Consider the following 24148-nt stretch of genomic DNA (forward strand, 5'->3'; position numbering starts at 1 on the left):
ATGTAAGAAGTAGCTAATTCACTACACAGACTGGGAACTGAAATAAACGTTCATGCAAGGCATCTTTGGTCCAAGCCAACAGCTAAAATCAAGCCCACCCATACCAGAGCACTGTTCACAACAAATCGTCACACCGATTCTTGTAAATCCTGCTGCCCTCAACACTCACCAGAGCTGGTATACGTCACAGTTACATGGGACACTTCTAAAAGTTTATACTGGTACCAAGTGACAGGTAGAGCATTTTCCTATTACAGGATCACATTTGAATTACAGACGAACAGAAATACAACAACTTACTATTCATAATTTTTACATGGTAACTTCTATTACTGGTGAGTTTTTTACATGGTAACTTCTATTACTGGTGAGCTACTGTAACCACCAAGTAAAGCAAAATGCACATTGCATACTTAATTCCTTAAAAGAGTACAGATTTATAAAGCCTTATTAGATCTGACAACCAGAATTGCTTTAACATTCCATTATATTTTGGCTGATGACTTGAGAAAAGAAAGACAGTTTTGTATCATATCAAACTCGAATTTTTCACAAACAAAAGAAATTGCCAAGTATCACTGTCTTGGGATGAAAGAATTCTTTTTCTTGAAAGAACTGGTGTTCAAATTCTTTTACTGCCCCAAGTATGGTGACCTGACATCTCTCATCTCCCTGGATACATAATTTTCTATTTGACGCAAACACATGTGAAACCAGTCTTCTTTCTGAGATTTCCTGAATTCACGAGTTAGGGACTATGTGTCTTTCTCCCTTTGTGTCTGTTATAGAACCGACAGCATGATCAGCTGTTCGGGTTCCCCTGTTTTTCTTTGAGGAAACTTTGAGGATGGCAGATGACCCTCAGACAGAGGAGGGAATCGAATCAGCCTTCTACTTCTTCTTCTAAGGAGCCCAGTGCTCCTTAAGAAAGTCATCAATTTAGAAGAAGGGGCAGCTACTGTTATTGGCAGTTTTGTTTCAGGGTTATTTAGTAACTTCAGATGCGGGGGGGAGGAAAGGCATAAAAAAGGACCCCACCCGGCTCTGGTCATTCACTAAGGAGTTCCCACATCCACAAGGTCTATAGCAGCAACTACCCCGAGGTGGCAGTGAGGTCAGTCTCAAGAGCTGACAGCCAAGGAACCCCTGAGGCATCCCTGTTTCCAGGTAGGGTCCTTCCAAGCAGGAAAGGGAGTGATAACGTACTACTAAATGGAGTACTTCACAGCTCTTCAGATCTAGGTTAGGGTACTCTAGGGGAACCTCAAGGAACCTTTGGACTGTCACTTTCCTTCTGATTTGACTACAAAGCCCACTTTAAACACCAAGTCACTGCAACACTGAGTTCTACACTACTTTTCTGGAGAACTTCCTCCTTTCCTGCCCTTCACTTCCACGTGTCACTTCCCTAAGGGGATTTCTGAAAGAATAAACTTCAACCCTCTTTTCATGGATGTCTTTCCAAAAGCCCTCGAGGCCTTCAAGTTATGTTAAATTTTTAATTAAAGAAAAAAACCCCAAAAAACTACAAGTAGTGCAGTGACTGCAACAGTACTGTTTTCATGGTAGCAATCCAATCCTTCTTCAGTACCTCAGCAGCAGTATTCCACTGCGGCTGATGCATTTATGGAACAAAAGTGACTGACCCACTGTGCTCCTCATGAACTAACGCTTCTTTCAGGTGTGTTGTAAGGACACAAATAGTTGGTAAGAAATTCCTTATATACCGTTAAGTAAAAAGATTTGTCAGCCTAATTCTACAGCTCAATTTAATAAATAAATAAATATATATATTTAAAAAAAATAAAAAAGCTACTGGAGTTGCTTAATAACTAATGGAAGTCAGACGAGGAAATCCTGCAGAGAGGTGCAAGACTGTTTCACTCCTGTAGAGACCCAGACAGTCTGTTTCAGTTCTGGACTTAAAGATCCCTTCTGACTCCCACTCTCTTCCATTGTAAATCACCTACAGATTTACATTCAGAAAACTGAAAACGAAATTCCTTCCCAGTATAAACTGTGCAGCTTTCACTGAAGTCAACATAATTTATTTTCAGCCAAAATTCTTGCAGCGCCTCCATCTACAATCCTTTTACCTTGATGTTAATTCTACAATCCTTTTACCTTGATATTAATTCTAGTGCATTGAAAATAATAGCCCTGTTTAAAAAAAAAAAAAAAAAAGAAAGAAAAAGAAAAAAAGAAAAGAAAAGAAAAACCCTCACCTACAACCTTTCTGAGGTAATACACGATGGAACTGCAGGAACAGCGGTACTTAATTGAATCATAAATTAATGCCTCTGCTAGATGCACAGCGGTGTTTATATTCTGAGGTTAAATAGCCAAAAGATTGAGAGCAAGAAGGCAAAATAATTGTGTGGCTTTGTAGTTTTGACTTATACTCAGGAAACAACCAAAACCCAACAATCCTGCAACTCAGGGGGTATGGAAGAAGGGGGGGGTCAAGAACCAAAACATAGAAAAAGACTATACAAGCCCAAAATGAAACCCTCAAAAAAAAAAAAAAAAAAAAAATCAGTGAAGTCCTACTTCCCTCTCATGCAGAACAAGCTAAATACTGTCAAGTGATTTTTTTGCTTTTTAAAAAAGTCTCCAGAATTATGTGTTTTAGGCAAACACAGCAGACACAAAACAGCCAGGTCAGGATAACACAGGCTCTACAGAATGCTAAAATGTTTTCTTAAGTGCACTATTGGGTTTTTTGTTTATTCGTTTTTATAGTTTTTTCCTCCTAAAGAACAGTCACGTAAGCCACCTGCCATTGCAAAATAATCATATTTACGGGATATCACAATAATCCCAAGACCAGAAAGCAGTATTTTTAGAACAGGAGAATCTTGGAAATCGATGGAATTGAATTAGTGGAATGAAAACAGGTTACCAGCCAATATGGACTGGCAATATTTATAAAACCCCCAGAACTTTAGGAATCCATTCAGAAGAATACCAGTTCTAACTACAAGTTCTGCCTTTTTATTATTATTTCGTTACATGCATTCAGACAAGCACATACAACATGGTTCCAAAGAAAAGAAAGGCACTTAAAAGAAAGCCAGTTAAAAGAATTTTATGCAGATTGTTCTTCATTTTCATACAGCTACGGAACGGAAATTCTGCATCTCAGGGGCACAGCAGAAGACAGATTTTTGGAAAAAGCAAAAAAAAAAAAAAAAAAAGGATAGACAACTGTTGCATATGGATTTTTGTACATTTGTAGCCCTCCTGATTAAATGATCCAATCTTACAGAATTACGTGAGTGCTTATTTCTCAGTAATTTCATTTATTTTGACAAGACTAAAAATATTACATACATCCTGTCAGCAAATCCTAGCAAGATTAGGGCACAATTTTTCTCCTATTGACTAAAATGCAAGCCGCATGGCCTTCATCTCCCCATTCCACATACAGATGTACAAACAATGTCATAAGAGACAGGAGGCAATTGAGTAAACATCACTGATTGATTCTGAAAGACTATGCGTTTCCTCCATTACAACTAACCTATGTGGAAAAAAGGCAGAAGCTCCATGCTTTAAAGATGTAACTATGCAAAATAGCTTAAAACTTTGCTTTGGAGGAAAATCTGGCCAGATCGTGCAGGCTGAGAAAGGCAAGGAGGCTGCAGCCCCACGTCCCCACATCCAACCATAGTGAGGTTAAGCACGTATTCCCACTAAGTGCATGCGCACAAAGCACACATATATATATCACACATGTAATTATACACATGGCCAGCCACACAGACCGACACAAAGAGCACCAGCACCCTCATCCTGCTCCCCTCTGGCTGGGCAGGATGGAGGTCCACTGACAAAACGATTCCCTATATGCAGTGTGGGTCCCTCCAGTTGCTGGCCTCAGACACTTGGTCTGCCCAGTAGCTGGTCCCTTGATCCCAGTCTCCCCAGTTGCTGGCACCTGGACATCGGAGCCCCTGTGGCCACAGGCACGCTTCTCTTGCTGGCACAGTCTCACTCATGCACACATGGACACACAGAGCTAGCTGAGACCCCCCCTGGTCCTCCAGCAGCCAACCCTCTACGGTCTCACCCCTAGAGACCCCTAGACCTGCACTATGGCGGCTCGCTGGCACCTCCCTGGTCGCCTCACTAGCCAGCTCCTCCCATGGGCTTGACCTTAGAGACATACACATTCGGCTCGCAGGCCGTTTCACCTACTCACCAGCTAATCTGGCTTTACCTTCATTAGCCACCATACCCCACGCACACACCCACACTTGTTGCAGCTGATGGTGCTAGGGACACATAGGCCCCCATGACCATAGGTCCCACTCCAGCTAGCGACACTTACATCCACTCACTCTGGCCTCTCCAGTCGCTGCACCATTGACACCTGGTCCCTCCAAGCCATGCTGTTACCCCAGCAGCTGCAGTCGGACCCCATGCACACACGTGCACACAGAACAGAGCCCTCACCGGGGAAAGTTAGAAAGGAAATTAACAAGTAGACAGGAGAGACTGCGCTGACCAGGCGCAGGGCATGGCCCGACAAGCATACTGACCAGCACACTATTTGCATGTGACTGTCCCTTTTTTAACCCCTCATCCCTCTATTTTCCCACCCTTGTTCATCCTCAAATCACCTCGCTCTACCCCTTTCCCTGCCTTTAGTTCCTCCCCTGCACATCCCGTAATTAGCCTTGTGCAAACCCGAAATGCTTGCATCCCATAACGTGTCCCATGTACCTGGGGAGCAACTCCCCTCAGTTCAAAAGGTGCTCTCATGTTGACAGGTTTCATGGCTGGACACTGGAGCTGAGACTCTGCCAGGACAGCCCTGGGAAGGTCCCCAGACACCCCTCCTTTGAGTCCCTAATTTGGGGTACCGCCCACTGCCCACCTTTGTGCTCTTGTGCTCTTCTGGGTTTGCGGAGAACAGGAGTTTGATGTGCTGATGGCTCCGTGAAGGGCCTGGCACAGCCAGGGGAGGATGTTATTCATAGAATGTGTTGGGTTGGAGGGGACCTTTAAAGGTCATCTAGTCCAACCCCCCTGCAGTGAGCAGGGACATCTTCAACTCAATCAGATTGCTCAGAGTCTCATCAACCTGGCCTTGAATGTCTCTAGGCATGGGGCCTCCACCACCGGGCTGGGCAACCCGTTCGAGTGTCTCACCACCCTCATGGTAAAGAACTTCTTCCTAATGTCTAACCTAAACCTACTGTGCTGTAGTTTAAAACCACTGTCCCCCGTCCTATTGCTACATGCCCTTGCAAACAGCCCCTGCCCAGCTTTCTTGTAGGCCCCTATTCAGGTTCCCCCACCTATCCTTGTCTCTCTGCTCCTTCATGGGTGTGCAGACCAGCTTTTATCACATAACCTAACACTTCAGATTTTAATCAAAGAAATAATAACGTTAATCTTGCTGCAGTGACTTCTACCCCACCCTTGCTTGAAAGAGAGGAGAGGAGGGCAGAGGGAGGGGTGTGTGGTGTCATAATTTGGAAACTGCACACTCCTTATGTCAGACCTTGAACTGAATTCCCTTGTTCAAACAAGGTCAAAAATTTCTCTAAGATTTCTACCTGAATAGTAACTTTCCTAAATTTTAGGGAAGATATTCAGAAACTGTCCATTTAAATCAACCAAATCAATTAACTAAAATCTCCCGTGCCAACCGTCCCTTCTATTTCAGAGTTGCGTTTGAACAGAGAGATTTTAAAAAACCATAAAACTCCACCACAATTTTAGGGTATGGTTCTACTTTATGGCTAAACTAATAAAGTGGGGTGTGCTCACAAGCTCATGCTTTGTGAGGCAGTTCATCCCATCTTCTCCACTGTGACAGGCTTCACAAGTCCATAGATTCAAGTGGAGTAGGTTCATCTCACTAATTTAGTGGAAAAGTCATTTGTTTCGTTAAGAGATTAGGTTTCTGTTGCATTGGCCAGCTTGATGAACTTACCCTGAGACTGCTGTAGGGAGAAGAGCACCAGGAGAACGAGGCTGAGGAAAGCAAGAGCAAGACCACTTTCTCCATCAGTAGCAGACCCTGAATTGACTTAACGGCATCAAAATTTATTAGCATTAGCTTACATAATCTTGTTCTGTTGTTATATAATAGGCTCCCAATTTACCCTATTCAAGCCTTTATTTTCAATAACTTCTCCTTTAGTCCATTTTTAAGGTAATTATCTCCATCTCTTTATTCTCAATGTCCTGTCAAAACTCCCTCTAATTCTGTAATGTCCTTCTGTGTGGCCAGCATTACAGACTTGAAGAAAGCATGTTTCTTTTTTTAAAGTAGTTTTTATCCTTTCCCCCAGTCCTCCTCCAATCCTGCTTGTTTTCTGCTCACAATGGAGAAAACATGCAAATGATTAATGACACCACTGTAATAGAAGATCTTAAGTACCTCTACAAGTATTGTAATACAAATAGAGTACACCCAAACATGCCCCCTATAAAGGGCCTAACAGGATTATAGCAGAAGAACAAACAGAAGTCTTGTTTCTGTAATGAAATGTTTGAACACAAAATCTGAACACGAAGTCAAAAGCCCTGGTGGGAGAAAAAAAACCCCTATAAATAAAGAAAAAAACAGAAGACCCCAACCCCAAACTACTGCTATGTCATTATGCAGAAAGAGTCATTAAAATAAGTTGTGCCTTGGACAATCACTTTTCCTTTGCTACATGTCTTACTTACTGGATGGTTGTGTCTAATGTGCCAAAGTAAACAAATTTCTTACAACTGCTCCCCAAAACCAATACTAAGTGGTTTTCCCTGGGTACAGAATTTTATTCTTCCTCCTATGCCAGGATACAAAGCAGGAAGAACTCCTGAAGAGAAGAAAAATATTTTAAAAATAAAATATCAGGCTTCTTCCCATATAGGAACTGCCAGGTGTCTGCCAATAGCTGAACACAGCTTACTCTTCCTTGCTTTTTTCAAGTCACTTAAAGAACTGCTCAGGATATAATTATGCAGAAATAAAACTGAACTAGAACTGAAACTTAATCTCCATCTGTGTACAGAAGTCATGAGCAAACTGTCAATGTGATCTGTGGGTCAGATCATTAGCTTTTATGATAGTATTCTTCAACTAAGTCTCTCTGATGGCCAAAATGACTTCCCTCCCTTCCCAATAAAAAAACATCTTTGTTTCCCTTCAGTGATAACCATGTAACAATTGCTTGCAAAGAAAAAAAAACAGAAGACCCCAACCCCAAACTACTGCTATGTCATTACGCAGAAAGAGTACAGAATAACACAACCAAAGCAGTTTAACACAATCAAAGCAGTTTAAAAGCAAATTTAGGAAGTAACAATCAATAACTAACTGTCATTTTTAACAACTTTAGAATAATTTGTAGTATGCTGGTTTTTATTGGGACCATAGTTAAAATCAAATGCACATGCTTGAGAGAAAATACAATCACAAAACTGGGAATGAATACAATGGTGTCTTCTGGGACAAGAAGTACAATCCTAAAGATTATTAAAATGTCACTGCTGATAGCAATGACCAAAAACCCAACCCCCTGGAAACTGCTAATTGCATTGCAGGGGTTAAATATGCTACAACAGTAACTACCACTATCTAGATTCAATAGGGTAGAATTATAAATTCCATTTATATCTGAGTAAGATATTTTGAATAAATAACTCATTTTAACAACTTTCCAAAATGCTGTTATATCCAACTTTGACTTGTGGCTAGAACAGTGTCCATTTACATTCACATACAGCAGGTATTCAATGTAGTGAGTAACTATATTGGCAAAGATGAAGTACTTATGTTTGTATATGAAGTTTGTTTGGTTTTTTTCTTAACATTTAAAGTGCTAATTCAAGAAAGACAAACAGGTTACACTTTCTATGATAAAACATCTAGTAATTTTTACCTTGAAAGCGACAATTACGCTGATTTATGATAAATTTAGTATATGAGTTTGTTTTGAAGAGTAAGACTCTCCTTTTTTCAAAGTATTTGGCTTGTTCTTTCATATATATGATAACTCAGCTTGGAAATTAACTCTGTATGTATAGGTTAACTTTGGCCCATTGAAAAAACATGCCAAAAAGTACATAGAAAATTGTTTAATAAAAACAATTTACAAATACATGAAAACCATACAACTGTATACTGTCTGTTCCACTTACATGTACTCCAGATATGCTTCTTTTTTTCCTAACTGAAATCTCCACCTGTCTCCTAAAACAGTTTATGGCTTAAAATAGTATTCCTAGTATTTGGGATCATAATCTTGCTTGCATTTAAGCCTTCTCAACTTCATGAGAAGATACATGAGGCAACCAACATACATACAAAACTTGAAGTATGCTTCCTTATTCACATAATATGGTACTGCTCAAACAAAATTAAACAGAAAAAATCCTCAGTATCAGATCTTTTTCCAGAGCTTTCAGGAGGGGAAATTATGAGTGGATCTTTATCCAGGAAACCATACTAGACTGTCTTCTTCATTCTTCTAATGCACCATGTCTATTGTGATTAATAGTATTTCCACTTCTCATCTTGTGTGTAGCATTAGACTAGCTAAGTGTCTTATTAGTCAGTGCATACCAAGCACTTTGCTTAAGGAATGTCAATAGAGGACCCCATTCCCCCAAAAGCCTTAGTGTCTAAATAAACAAATGGACATTATGGTTAGAAAACATAAAACAAAACAGGCAGAGGTAAAGAAAAATCATTTGCATACTGTATACTTAATAGGGGGCAGGAGGGGACGAGGGGTAAATTGGTGAGCTTGTGCAAAGCATACTGTCTTAATGTAGAATTTCCTGCAACACCCAACTCCCTTTTTACAAATTTGTTTCCATTTACAGTACGAGTTCTTTCTCCACCATCCACCCCTATCCCCAAATTCTTCTACTTTTAAGTATTAAATACATAGATTGTTTTATAAGCAAAACCCCACAGAGTTTTCAGGGTGGAGAAATCAAAATATAATAAACCCAAAATGAAGTTATAAGGCATTAAAAGAAGAATTTTAAAAGGACATTTAGTATCGTTCTGCAGCTTAGCTCCTGCAGGGTTGGGGTTTTTTGTTTTGTCTGGGGGGATGTGTATGGTTTTTTTGTAAAAGACAGAATCAGACACTTTATGTACTGGGCATGGCCACTTGCAACCACAGTAATCTAAAGCAATGCAGAAATTGGACTGTGAGAAGGAAAAAAATTCCAACTATGAAACCAAACATTTAGCAGCTTAGCATCTCAGTCTTATAAAAAAGCTTAGCTTGCAATGCCAAAATGTGCAGGAATCCTCTGAGTTTCTCAAAAAATCAGTTCCTTCAGTGTTTTACTGTGGTTTTCTACTGTTCAAGATAAACAGAACCTCTGCTTTCCAAAAGAGTAACAGTAGATTTCCATAAGAATTCACATTTCCTTATACAAACAAAATTGTATGCAGAATAGTTGCATGACAGGATGTTCCTCCACTGTTCTACTATCCACATAAAGAAAACAAGAAAAAAAGAAAAGGTAATGTGAGTTGGGGTCTAATTTTTGTTGTTCTTGTTTTAATAAAAAAAGCTCGAACATTTTTCTCTTAGGTAATGCTCTCATTACATAATTCGTGTTCTCATGATTAAAAAAAGCTCTGGGATTTTTAATTGGTAAAAAACCTCTAATTACTTAATAAATCAGTTTTTAACTTCATAAAATTTTAGTCTGCTTTTTTTCTTTCATATTGTTGAAGATTAGCTAGACTTTGCCAAGTTTAAATTACGCAAGCTATGCAACTGGTTCAGCTAGAACACACTTTATGTATTTAATGAACAATGCAACAAAGGATAAAAAAAAGCAACCCTGACACCTCTACAGCGTAAGGATACATAAAAATTATTAAATGAAAAGCAAAAGCCACTTACCTTCCAGTCTCATGAATTCCTGAAATGACACTAGATAATAGAACATATGGAGAGATGCTTATGATCTTTAGTAAGGGCTGAATCATCTTCATGTAGATGCTGTGAATAGCCCCTGTATGCATACTGACATCATCAGTAAAGACTTGGAGGCAGAGGATACTATGGTAACCATGCAATGTGCTGAGAGAGAGAAGCCTTTAATTGCTTTAACAACTTCCTGAGGCTCGTGCTACTGGGCTTCCATTTGCTCAGAAGGAAATGAAGGTTGTCACAGAGGCAACGAGCATGACACTACGCAGAAAAAAAAAAAAGCACTGAATCCTGAATCTATTAATTGTGATGTGACTTTTTAAATGACAAGTGTCATAGCCTGAATCCATTACTGGAATTTTCTGACATCTGCAAGATCTGCCAGGAGTCACAGGTCAAGAAGTAACATTGTCAGGTAGCAATTTCATAAGTATTTGTATTTTGTTTTCTCTATTTGCGCTCATTGATACCACCACATTGAGATGTTCTCTTCCTCAAATCACAGCATAGTTTTAAGTATAGAGTGTTCTTCTGCAGAGGGTCAAAGACTGGTCACAACAGAACCTAAAGTACTAATACTAAGGCTCCGGTACAATATAAACTAATGTGCTGCAGTATGAGGTATTTATCCTAGCAACATGTCTCTCAACTTCAATGACTATCTGCCACTGTATCACTTATGAAGGAGAAAGCTCAAGTAAATATTACCAGCGGTGACATGATATGGCCAATGGATAGATGAACAAGTTAGGGATAAGCTTTGCAGAAAACTGTAGTATTATCACTTCATTTTGTATACAAATAGCTCAGCTGGGGTTTATTTGGTTTTTCAAAACTAAAGAATAACCACATGCCTAACGACCCAATCAGAACTACACAAAACAAAGGGAAGCATAGGGGATGGTGGGGAAAAACAACAAAAGAAACCTCCAAGTCACATTGCTTTTTAGTTCCAAAAAGTTTGGGTTTTTTAACTCTTAAGGGCATGTGGGGGAGGAAACTGCTGTCTGTGTGTGTGGCTTAACTATGATAGGGTTATTAGGAAGTCAGTTTCACTGCTTTAACACAAATAAAATACAAACTAGAGAGCAATGATGCAGACACTCCAGTTTTGAATTCTCTAGGCATTCAAGTTCCCTTTAGTGATCATTTCCCCAGCTAATGCTCTGCCTAAGCAGTACAAACAAGTAAATACTTCCCCGGAAAAGACAGATTTAATCATTTTATCTATTGGGTCTGGCTGAAAGGGGCAAGTCGGAATCTTGAAATTAATTTTATTTTTCCCTTAAAGATAAGGCTACTGGGTAATCTTTGACAGTTTCTATTCCAATCTGATCCTAACTTCGCCTTCTCCATCACTGTTAGATAAAAGAGGCAAAACAAAACAAAAAACACACAAACCAACAAAAAAACCCAAACAAACCACAACCCAAAGGTGGTTTTCAATGTATCAATACATCAAATTTTGCAAAAGTAATGCTACAGTGCTTTCAATAACTTCTATGATACTTAGAAGTCTAAAGACTTCATCAGAAAACCTATTCCAAAGAATAAAATAGTTTGTAGGATTGATTCATCACACAAGCTCTTTAACATCATAGCCGAGACAGTCAGTTCATACCCCGCACCTGTGGGAAAAGAACACGGCATACCATGCTGAACTGCACGGGCAGCAACTTGACCTCCATATGAACCACTGTCACTCAGCATCGAGTACAAGGGGCTGATTGAAATGTGCACTGTTCTGTATAGACTGCAGCCCGCCAATGCAAAAATATCTGTCTCTTTCTAAGGAAATCAACACCGCCTCCTATGCGGGCGGCTGATGTCAGCTTCCTCCCAGCACACAGGGATGCCCAACACACAGTCAGCATTCCTCTGATTTGGAGCATCTAGAAGAGCTGCTGTAAACTGGTTGCTTAATGAATGTCATTGTTTCAATTCTAACATCAATCAAAACCTTACGAAGAAGCTGGGCTTTTTTCCACAATTAGGTTGAAAACTCCAATCAGGAGATGACAGATTAAGAACCAACTACTTCCACAGTTACTTGTCATTCAACGTGACAAATCTTGCAGACTAAATTTTGCACTTTTTTTTTTCCTCTCTAAAAAAACACACTTTGTGGTCCCCTTTCAAATACAAGTGCAAAATGCTTCAGATACTTCACATTCATAGACTGCTTTTCATACCAAACTTCCTGTACTCACACCTGATTTCGAAGCCATTGACCTAAAGTACAAAGCGTATTGCTCTCCATCATAGTCTCTGTTGCTTCACACATATAATTTTATGCACACTTTAGGGAAAATAAAAGATAGAGAATAGAAATAGAAAAGAGCTGGAGAATTGTCTTTATGATAAAAGCTATATACACAACTCAAATTTAAGTTCCTTCTAACTGCAGCAATGTAGAAAGCCATAACTAGGGGTTTTTTTGTTGACTGTCTGTTGAGACAGATATTAGGTCCCTAAAGGACACTAACAGCACTCATCTATGTGGATGCATAGATACAGAGACAAATAGCCACTCAAGATAGTAGCTCAACAAAAGCAGAAAATTGTACCCACTCCATTGCCTCCAACTCCACTTTCAGAGACTGATGTAACAAGCTCGTTAGCTCTTGTCAGGAAGCCCAAAAGCCAAAAGGCTCACAGCAATATGAACAGTGAAACTTTCTCTAAAGCCAGTGTAAAAGATGCAAAAGTGTTTACCATCTCCAATTCATTCACAAGTGAATAATTAAAAAAAGAACAAAAACAAACCCCCCAAACCTAAATAGCTCAGCCTGAAGACAAATATAAAAGCTTGTTTAGAAGTGAAGTGCTAATCTCTTGTCTGCAAAGGTGCAAATATAGTTACAAAGGATGAAAATGAAAACGGATACAAAACCAACTCCGAACTATCCAAAACACTTTTCCCACAATCTCCTTTCTGGTTTGGGAAGAAGAAGAACAGACTGTATCTGGCACGTCTAGTAAATTACATTCGTCCCCTCAGAGGATGTAATAATAAATAAACACAATAAATCCATCACTTCAGAAGTCTTGATTTAGTAGCTGACTGTCTCAGTTTTTTCCAACTAGAATCTCTTGGAATCCCCAGGGAAACACAACCAATTTAGGTCAGATGTAAGTATCAATAGGGTGGGGGGGGCAGCAGGGAGGAGGAAAAATGCCAAATGACAGTTCTGCATGTTTCTTAGAGCTTGAGCTGGATGAAGTGTGGGTTCCAAGAGGAAAAAAAAACAAACACCACAACAATAAGCAGTCACATTATTTTTATATGACTGTAGACAGGCACAGGGTTAGGATATCGGCATAGGTTAAGAAAGGGATTGCAAATAAGGATGCGCGCACAGCACACATTCTTTCTTAAGGTCAAAAATTCAAGTACTAAAGAAATTAAGGTCGGTATGTAGAAGAACAATCTTGACTTCATTTTTGCGGATACATGTAATGGTTTCCTCATATGCCTAAGCTTCTAAGACTATTAGACTAAGACTCCATAATCTTCCAAGAATCTCATTTCTACAGCAACAGAAAGAACGAAAGCGAGTAGCTCAAGCAATCACAACACCATATTCTGAAGTCCTGTTCTTATTAACAGACATTCCAAGCTACTTACTCCCATCTCTTCCGCAGAACTCTTTCTCCACCCACAATTTCTGCGAAAGAGATCAAGAATACACACACAGAAATTTACCACTGTTTCCCAGAACACTTTCAGCAACTTTTACCCCGCATCCATATTGAAGTCTGTGCATAAGCCATTTAAGTCAGTAACTGTTAAACAGGTACATATAGGACAAGCTGTAAGAGACATGAGCTTACAGCTGATGAACATTTACCACATTAGAATATGGCTGAAAATAATCAGGAAATGATACATTGATATTACACACAAAAAATATACTACTAGTGTGATGGAATGTAAGTAATTATGAATACTAAAATCAATTAGAAAACATTTTGAATCAGGAGATAATTGTGTTTTATTTCCTGTATGTACAACTCCAACTGAAGAGTTTCTCTAATTTTCTACAGTGATATGTTGCCAAAACAGAGCTACAATTCTTATCATCACCAACACTAGTGGTAAAAAGGAGGGAAAGTACTCTGAAGCACCAGCTCCTTACTTTATAGCATCAGTTCCTGAAGGTGGTAATATCACAGAGCATACACACATAAATAATAGACAGTTGTTACAGGCCAAGCAAAGTATTTTAATTGATTCATGCAGTTCTTCATGCACCCATGTGAATCTGGCCCTTACTTGGCACCAGTCCCACTTCAAGCATACTATGGACTGGGTAGTCCTAGGCAGCTTCCACAGAAGCAGCATCAATAGCAGAATGCTAACAAAACTTTCTTTTTTCAGATGTTGTTCATTCCTGCGCATTATCTTCATGACAAACATCTTTTCTGATGTCGTAATGCTGGGGGAGGGGACCAACACGTGCACATACTTCTGGAATCACCACCACCACCAATCTCTTCGAGATACTCTTCAAGAAAAGGAGGGGAAAAAAAGCAAAAAGAAAAAAAAGCAGCAGCACAACTCTGTTCTCAACAGGTGACTCTGCCTCCAGCTACACAAATCTCTTCCCCTTAACCACATCCTATTTTTCCTAAGTCTTCTATGCATCCCTTTAATTAGAGTTTTGAACAAAACACCTCCTGCCTGGACAAATTTGCTTTACGTAATACACAGGAATTAACTATAAAAATTAAAATCAGAAAGAGACAGGACTACATTACCGCTTCTAAAATAGATACAGTATTATGTTTTTACAAACAGCATGTACCTAGACACTTGTATTAATACCTTCACATTTGAAAAACTGCAAGAAGAAAGATGCTCAGTAGATCTTCCCTACAGTTCATGCATATCTCTGAAGACTAAGGTCTACACGTAAGACCGTACCGCAAGACCCACATGCAATTAATGCTTGAAAACATGGACCCCTGAAACACACAATCATTTTTTTTGTAGAAAACAAAACCTCTCATAACTCTGATACATATCTTTAAAAGGAATGTCAGTGCACACAATAGTATTTACTGATATTTGTTAAGCTTGGAGTAGTTCATATCACCCTGTTAGAGAGCAAAAAATTAGGCACTTCCCAAGATTGCTGCCTGTCATTTCTGCATTTCAGACAAGAATTCTGAAGTAAATCCCAACTTTCCATCATCTAAAAATGTTAGTCTTGCTCTGTCCAACTGCCCCTCATGGAGACACCAAAAAAGCTATACACATTAACCTCCTTCCATGCCCTTAATTTTATATGTGCACGTTCAATTATCAGATACATTCTGCAGCTCTACTAAAGGAATGACAACAGAGCTTTTCACTCAATGCTTACAGCAAAATTTCCTGCTTTGTCCTAAAATAGGGTTATCCCGCAGTCATTGACTGCCACCATTTCTTTCCTGCTTTGCTGGCATGAGAGTTGACTGAACTGCACCAAAGGTCAGCCAAATGCTTAAGAACCAAATACTGATTCTTTTAAATTCCTCATTCCACTCCAGCATCCTGCAGTAACTTTAACAACACTTCCACTTCAAGGAGCATACTGAGTTCACACTGCTTCCAAATCTCAAAAAGGTCTCTGTGACACGTGCATACCTTGTTTTCTTGAGTCAGAAATTTACCTCTTAGAAGAGGACCTTTCCACAATCGCTGCATTTTAAGATGGCCTCTAGCTTTTATTATAGCAAAGTGAGTTACGAAAAGACCCCAGCCTGCTTATGCCACATATTACCTGCCATAGATATTCCCAGCCTCAAACTCTACTCTCTATTAGATAAATAAAAGAGCCACTCTCCCAAATTAAGTGGGTTCCTTTTCCAGATAAGCAACTCTCAACTGAACAGAAAAATGACGAAATGTAACACTGGCTACAATCTCTCTCCTGTAACCGTGAAAAGTCTGAGAGAGAGGGGCATGTAAGAAGGATTAGAATATGTGACTTTGTTTTCATGCTGAAGTGATCTACAGTTTCACAGTGCTCTAGAACTGGCAGATCTCCTCACTGGATGTTTTGCAGATGGAGTGTGTTATTTCTTTGTCTTCCAGTAGCTCCTGTCTAGCTTTTACACAGGAATATAAAAGGTAAATTTTGATCAAGGAACATTTAATATTTAATTAGGACAAGAGAATGCCTTGCAGAACACCTGGTAAGCAAGCTAAGCAAGGCAAGACACACTCCCTAAATTAGCTCAGCTAGGACAGATTTCGCAGTGAAATAAGCACCTTACACTGCCAGTTGTTTTTCCACCTTGGCCCTACAGGTGAGCAAATACAGATTATGGTGGAAGGTTTATTTTTATTTAAAGATGAACTCAAAGTGGCCAAATTTATTACAAGATGACAGACATGCTTGATTTAGTCAATTAAAATAAAGGATTTGTACCATGGATAGTGAAATGAGAGTTACAGCAGTGATCTTCGCAAAACAATCACAAAAGCAGTAACTAGAGCTGTAATGTTTTCTCCAAGAAGGTTTCATATATAAACAAGAAAAACACAGATATAAAAAGAAAACAGAACCCATTGCCACTGCATCATGTTTTATTACTCACATATTTCTTTGTTCTATGCATAATACACCTACGTAGGCACAAAGAACACAAAGGTATAACTCCTGACAGAGTATAAAACATGTAGAAAATTGTTTTTGATGAAGATTTCTCGTTTAAGTGGAACTTGCTTTGGCAGTGTGCAGAAAACAAAAAGTAAACACAACCAGTGAAAACATTTTCTTTAAAGTAAATTGGAAAGACAGAGCCTACTAAGAGAAGCAGGACTTTAACAGGCCTTTAAACAAAGCACCTTTTTGCTTCTCTGCATGTAAATCTATTAAAAGATCCCTCTGATGTATTAGATGTCCTTTATATACAACACCAAAACCCCCACCGAGTTATAATCTAAGCCCGTACCTATTGGTAACATATGCAACTCTTGCTCTTAATACCAGTTTAAATAAAATCAAAATACTCCCTGTAACAATCAGCTTCAGTGTCACCAACAAAGAGCAAACAGCTCTAACAAAACTATAAACAACCAATACAACGCTACTGCTCCTAAAGATTATTAGGAATTACAGACTGCTCAGAAAGCAAAACAATGAGCTAACTAAACATGTAACACGAGCTAGCGGATCTAGTCAAGTAAATCATATTTTGGTTTTGGTTTAGAGAAGCAGTACTGATGAACTCCTCCCCTGCCTCAGCAGGGACACAACTCCCCAGAAGACGCTCTCACCAGCTCCCAATGATGAAAAGAAGGGGGATGCCTGAAGCATCCTGCTTCCTTGACGCAGCACGCACCGCACTAACACCCAAATAGCTCACCCCTAGGAAGTTTCAGCATTTGTATTTGAGAGCTGACGCTGCCGTATCAACACAGCACTCAACGGAGGCCCAGAACCATAGGGTACCTCCCATGCAGCTGCTGTACTTGGTCCTTAAAACAAATCTCAAGAAATATTAGATAGATATGCATTAAGATTTTAGCAAAATAAGAGAAAGGACAGTTTGACACAGCTCACAAGAACTTACAGAAGAAAAACCGACTTTGACATTCATTTTTCGTTTGTATCAAATCCTAAGTGTCATCACAGTATGCTCCTACTAGGTGTACCATTCTGCATATCCACAGTGCAGCATCACTGCTTTGTATTTTACATAAAACTGTTGGAAGTTTCATTATACTACCAATCAATAAGTTATTTTTCTAAATATGGATATATGACAGGCTTCACTTCTAAAAGAAAGTTGTGGCTTGCAAATGCGTTAATGAGAGTCACAAAATTGGATATGCCAGGCCTAATCCTATCTTATATCGTGTGATTAAACTGAAACAATCTAAATTTTCCCTAATCCTCCCTTGAAAGAAGGGAATAACTAGGGTATAGTTTATTGAAAGTTGTAACTGTGTATATTTAAGATCTGCTACAGACACCTCAAAGATTAACAGCGAGGAAAATGAAAACCCACCTGACAGCTCATGCACAGCAAGGGAAATGGCCTCAGAAGATTCAGATATGCAAGATACCAGAATTGCTTTTAAGATGAGAACTAGTTTGCTCCTTTACAAAGTCTGTGCCACCATCCCTCTTCAGGAAGCTATGTTAAATCAAAGACAAAAATCCTGACTGTAATAATATTTGTTCTAATTGGGCTCAGAGGACGTTCCTTGAGTACACACAAAAAAAAGCTCATGTTTGAAATCGAAGAGCAGGCAAGGACCAACTCAGTTATCTGTGTAAAAATGCAGCTGCCAAGAACTGCAGGGGCTGAGGTAACTGCCCATCCACCTACCTAGTGCATGTGCCTTGGCCTAAATATCACATTTCCATTAAAAGCATATTCTTCATTTGTAGATCAACATTAGATTGACATACAGAAAAGACTCTTCCAAGGCAGACAGTTGACTGCAGCTGTACTCTCTCACATACTAGACGAAAGCTAACTCAGAGCAGGAGCTGATACTGCTGACAACACCAATGACCACCACTGAAATAAATACACCCCATTGAATTACTGTATAAAATGCTTTACGTCCACGGAGAGGCAAATAATGAACCTTACTTGAACCAATCTCTTGGCCTCTTTTTACATTAGAAAATGAGAGGAAACGTCATACTAAATATCACCACATTATGACATCCCAGGCAAGGACACCAAGGGAAAGTCTACAACAAGGAAGACGTACCCTTGATCATGTCAGGGGATACTTAAGCCAACTGGACATACCTAAATCCAAGGGCCCTGATGGGATGCGCCCATGAGTGCTGAGGGAGCTGGCTGATGTTCTCGCAAGGCCACTCTTGATAATCTTTGATCAATCACAGCCAACAGCAGACTTGTGCCAGGACTGAAGGAATCCCCTGTGAGGGTTACCAGGCACTGGCCCAAGTTGCCCAGTGAGGTTGTGGAGCTTCCACCTTTGGAGATTTTCAAAAGCCACATAGACACGGTCCTGGGCAACTTGCTCGAGTCAGATGGCTGGACAAGATGACCAAGGTTGGTCCCTGCCATGCTTGACTATTCTATGATTCTGTAAAGAAAACTAATAGTTATTTCACCCTTCACCAGATATTTTCAATGGCAAGAGATGTATGTGCAAACACAGCCAGGAAACACTGAACCATTTAACTAGTTCTATGCAACTCGTTCTATAGGACTATATAAGCCAACACTCACAACATGTGTCCCCAAAATGGACACCAAGGCCAGTGAAGGAGAGGAGGAGGAAGAGGTGCTCCAGGTGCCGAAGGAGAGATTCCCTGGCAGCCCCCCCACACCAGAGCAGATATCCTCTTTGCAGCCTGTGGAGGACACCATGCCAGAGCAGGTGGAGATGCCCAGAAGGAAGCTGCAGACCATGGACACCCCATCCTACTCAATATTTAATTGGCAATATTAAATTAATCTTCCTCGCATCAAGTCTGTTTGCCTGTGATGGTAATTGGCAAGTGATCTCCCAGTCTTTTATCTTGACTCATGAGCTGTTCCATTTTATTTTCTCCCTCCATCCAGTTGAGCAGGGAAAGTGAGAGAGCAGCTGGGTGGGGGTCTGGCAGCCAGCCAAGGTCAACCCACATCACACTCCCAAGACATTAACAGAAACAGGCCATACTCACAGTAAATGGCTGACACAACTGTTCAGACTTTGAGTTCACTGAAGTAGCAATGCAGCTGTGAAACAAAGCCAGCCACTTTTAGACGTGACTATGTCAATCTAGCCCCAAGTGAAATTACAACTTGCAATATAGAACAAGGTCAGCAAGTGATAATTTCTGCTCTTGACAAGTAATTATCCATTCATTAAAAAACAAACAAAGAAACCAACACCCCCCCAACTTCAAATAAAACTAATAACCAGATATTGTAATGCTTGGCAAAGATCTTACCTCAAAGATCAATTTTAAGGACACAGTCTAACTGTCAATTTGTTACTAATAACCGTATATATGCTATTACAATTGAAAAGAGATTGTATATTTGATTAATATATACACACATACACTGTAACTCAAACATTTTTCCCAAGCAAACTACTGTGGTTCTATGTAGATCAAGTTGCCTTGACAGGGATAAAATAAGATGAAATAAGACACAGATGGAAATCTTCATGATTTGAACATTATCCAAAGAAAAGCTTTAGTGCTTACTGAAAACCACAGCAACTATAGGGAGACAGAGCCCAGTTGCGAACATACAGCTTCTTAGCACTGACCAACAGAATAAATCTTACATATTACCAGAAAACACGTTCCATTCTTTGGAAATATTTGATCCTGAAAGCATCTAATACGAACACAAATTCAAAAGTTCAGGTCACTCTGAATGAAGTTTTCAAGGGTGGCCTTCTACATTTCAATAAGGCAGTTACTCCAAATTGATTTCCCCAACTCAGTTGCTCAAGGAGAAAAGTACTCAGTATTAAATGAATATATTGCATGACAGAAGTAAATCAAGTTCAAAAGAGGGCAGAAAACTAATGAACTATAAACAGAATTAAAAATAGGAAACAACAAAAACTACAGAAAACCAGCCCAATTTAGAAAAGCCAGTTACAGGTAAACTGTTTTGAATGAGTATTTTGAAGACATAACTATGAAGCTGAGAGTTATTTTTAAAAGTCTCCAAAAATTAAAGTTAAAAAACAGGAAAAGAAAAAGCTCTCAGAAATGTGACAAACACATGAGATTATCCTCCACTATTTGTTGATTTGTTCTAAATGGGACTGGTGGAAAAAAATAAAACAAGTCAAGACGACTATAAGTACCAACCATAACAGCTCCAACTTTCTCATATTTATGGGCAGTATTGCCAAAATAGCACTCCTCCCCACTCCAGACATAAAAGGTTTTGACAAGGCCACATTACAGATCCAGTAACTAAAAGCAGGAAAACTATCTTTCCCTTAATTTCACCCCTCCCCCGACTTCCTTGACATTGTAACAGCGAAGAAATGCCCAAATTTCAAATCAGAGACTGCCTGACTAGAGCAAGCGGTAAAGAAATAAATGGGAACAAGTTTGAAGAAAATACGATCCTCATTGAAAGTCGACTGGTTGAAGAAATGGAAAATTGAGACCGGCTAAACAGAGAGACAGAGCAAGACAGAGGAAAAAGTCAGCCTGGGTAAGAGCCAGCTGGGAGGATGAGGATCTGGAGCCATGGGGAGAGGCAATAACAGGGAGGAGTGGCAGGCAGCTCTGCCCATGGCCAGAAGGGTCCATTAACTTGCATACCGAAAATCTTGTCAGCATCAAGAACTTCAACGACAAAGGTGGCTTTAATCCATGGTTACCCCTTTTTCTGGCACACGTATTTGTCCATCGAGATTACCAACAAACCTTACAACGACACATGGTATCCTATCGCTGAAATTGCCAACATCCCAAGAAACATGAACCATGAGAAACTTTCATATTGTATTTCACAGTGAATACAAATTCTTCAAAAAGCACTTAAGCATAACAAGATAATCATTTATAGTCTATTTTGCAAATGTATTTAGTATAAACGTGTCCACTAAATGGATAGTCAGAACAGAACCTGAATAAAGAGGTCAAATAGAGTAACTAAATAATGAGAACACTATTTATAGCACCAAAACCCTGCAAATTGCCTAAAGATGACATGAAACTGCACTTATGCAAATGAGGAGAGCTGGGTTTGAGATTAATTAAATCATTAATCCTTTTTGTTTCCAAGTCATTTTCAGCAAACACTTCAGCTTGACATTAGGAAAGTACTGTATGTGCAATATTTTATACAACCCATCTTCAACACTTCAACGCTTTGACGTTGCTTCTGTATTCCTAAGAAAAATACTTAGTTTGCCATTTCTGAAGCTTTTTTTTTTTGCCTTTTGTTTTTTTGGTTAAGGCTTATTTTCCAATGTGAACTCATTTCAAAACCTTCTTGACATCACCTTATTTGTTTACTCCTTACTATCATACAGGATCCTGAAAAAAAGCAAAGGCGTTAGGCTATGAAGCACCAGGAGGAAGGTCTCCCGAAACTAATAAAATCAATGGAATATGCTTGCCCAAGGCTTTTGATTCACCTTGTTAGGCTATAACACTAGATACTATAGAAAACTGCTAACCTCACCTAGACGTACCTTCCGCACTCAAAAGCGGCATTTCCAGCTCTCTGTGGGGAGTGTGACGTGGTAACTGTAAGAGTCCCCATGCAGATTTTCTAAGATGTCTAAGCACCAATGTTGACTTGAGAGCACTTCCTTAATAGTATTACACTATGCTGACGCTTTGTTTCACGTATCTTTGAGATATAACACCAGTGTCACTGTTCTTACACCAGTAATGTATTTTTCCAATTTTAATTTTACACATTTCAAGTATCAGAGATGGCAATAAAGGAAGCACTTGTAATGAAAATTGACTTCCCTAAAGAGAGAGAGTCATACTAGGTCTGTTAGATCCTTTTCCTACCTAGTCACAGTTTATGGATCTAGAGCAAGGCCCTTTCAAAAATAAATTAAATTTTAATTTAAAATTAAAATTTAAAAAAATTTAAAGGGGGGGAGGGGAGCGGGACAACAAGAAGAACAAAACTGACTAGCAATAGCAACTACCCTGAAATGAGAAAAAAATAGCAAATGAAAAAAAAAAATCCATATTCTACACCAATATTTATTAACTACTGTATTGGAACACATTTTAAACAGAACTTATAGGCTGAGGGACACAGTTCTCATGGGACACACTACTTTTAAAGCCCCAATAATCATTTAAATCCCATGTTAGCTTAAAAAAGATTCACACAACCCTGATGACACACTTGTTCAAAATACACCACCAAACCTCTCAACTACAGTGCGCTCTACGGTTACAGGCTCATCTCCAAGTGTTGCACAACTAACAAGTTTTTTATCACCAGCAGTGCAAAGAAATCCTCTTTCAAAGTGTGAGGATATTTGCAGTAAAGCCAAAGATCAGTTACATAGGAGTATTTATTTATATTTAGACTCTTACAGAAAAGTAACAAATAAACGTTAATGTGTTAGGCATCTTCCTGGAGCTCAAGGCTGCAAAACACAATATGATAAGAAAAAAACACTCACATAATGAACCTACTGAGAATACCAGCAAGTCTTCTACTACATTATTATCTAAGAAGTGAGAGAACTGTTGCCAGAAGTTAATTGCTTACTCCCAAGCAGCAAGAAGAGGATAAAGGCAAACCTCAGTATAAGCCAAAGTATAGCCTTGGGAAGACCAAAGAACCAAACATTTTCACAGTTCAAAGATCATCTCCCATGATCAAGCACTAGTCTGAGACTAAGCGCACAGACATCTGAGGAAAGCTACGTTACTTCAAAGCAAGTTTTACAAAAATAGATTCCTTCTGATCAATCAAAATCATTTCTGAACCAGCAGCTACTGCAAGAAATAGTGACAAGTAATCAAATGCGCAGACAACTCCTTGCTGCATTGGCTAACTATGGAACAACTTTACCAGCAGGTGAAAGGAGGGAAAAGAAACAACGCAGGATCAAAAAGAATCATTACAACAACGCATAAACAAGACCCACAAAGTTATAATAATGGTAGAAGTACTACCAGCAAGCTGAGCTGGCTTTTTCAAGTGGCCAAAACCCATTCCCAATTCTTTAACACATTGCTAGCTCTGATGCCAATTAAAAAAAAAAAAAAAAAAAGACCAAGTATACAATTTTGCTTCCAGTCTGATTACGTTCAAAAGCCAACTAAGGCAAGTGGAAGAACTGGAATGACCACCAATTCACCACACATGCTCACAATTTCCACTGATATGTATAATGAGTGCAACAACAGTTCATGAATCGGGATGTAATAACATAAATAATGTAGTATTGCATTATTTATCTGTATTATCCTCACATATCCTTCGGAATAAAGGGCCAAGTATGACATCACACTGAGACTACTGTTAGAAGACCAACCTCCAGATCAGAGATGTCTTTTGAAAGCCACACAAAAACAGCAATGGGTTTCTAAATGCACCTCTGAATAATTTTTTCTTTCTTTTAATTCTTTGCCACAAGCAAAACAGAAGATTTGGTAGCTATTCACCTTGTTCAATTCAATTTCTTCTGAAGATGAAATGGATCACATTAGATAAAAGCTACTAAAAAGAAACAACAGGCATTCTATACCCCATGGCAGGGGGGGGGAGGGGAAAGCTGTTATCAAACTTTTTAGGATAGA

The 24148-nt window shown here is 39.2% G+C and overlaps 1 protein-coding gene across 8 annotated transcripts in view; it reads right to left on the bottom strand.

The window, feature by feature from the left end:
• Positions 1-24148, bottom strand: part of PAM (peptidylglycine alpha-amidating monooxygenase) — a 150103-nt gene that overhangs the window by 111292 nt on the left and 14663 nt on the right. Inside the window, exon 1 of one of the 8 annotated variants that reach the window (XM_063321329.1) lies at positions 9882-10031. The exons of 6 other annotated variants lie outside the window; for them this stretch is intronic. The gene's annotated coding sequence lies outside the window, so the exon portion shown is untranslated. Of the gene's footprint in view, positions 1-9881; positions 10032-24148 lie in introns of those variants that run through there. One more of the 8 variants, XM_063321331.1, reaches the window with a different exon arrangement.

Source organism: Chroicocephalus ridibundus, chromosome Z (assembly GCF_963924245.1).
Source record: "Chroicocephalus ridibundus chromosome Z, bChrRid1.1, whole genome shotgun sequence".
Classification (NCBI taxonomy): Eukaryota; Metazoa; Chordata; class Aves; order Charadriiformes; family Laridae; genus Chroicocephalus; species Chroicocephalus ridibundus.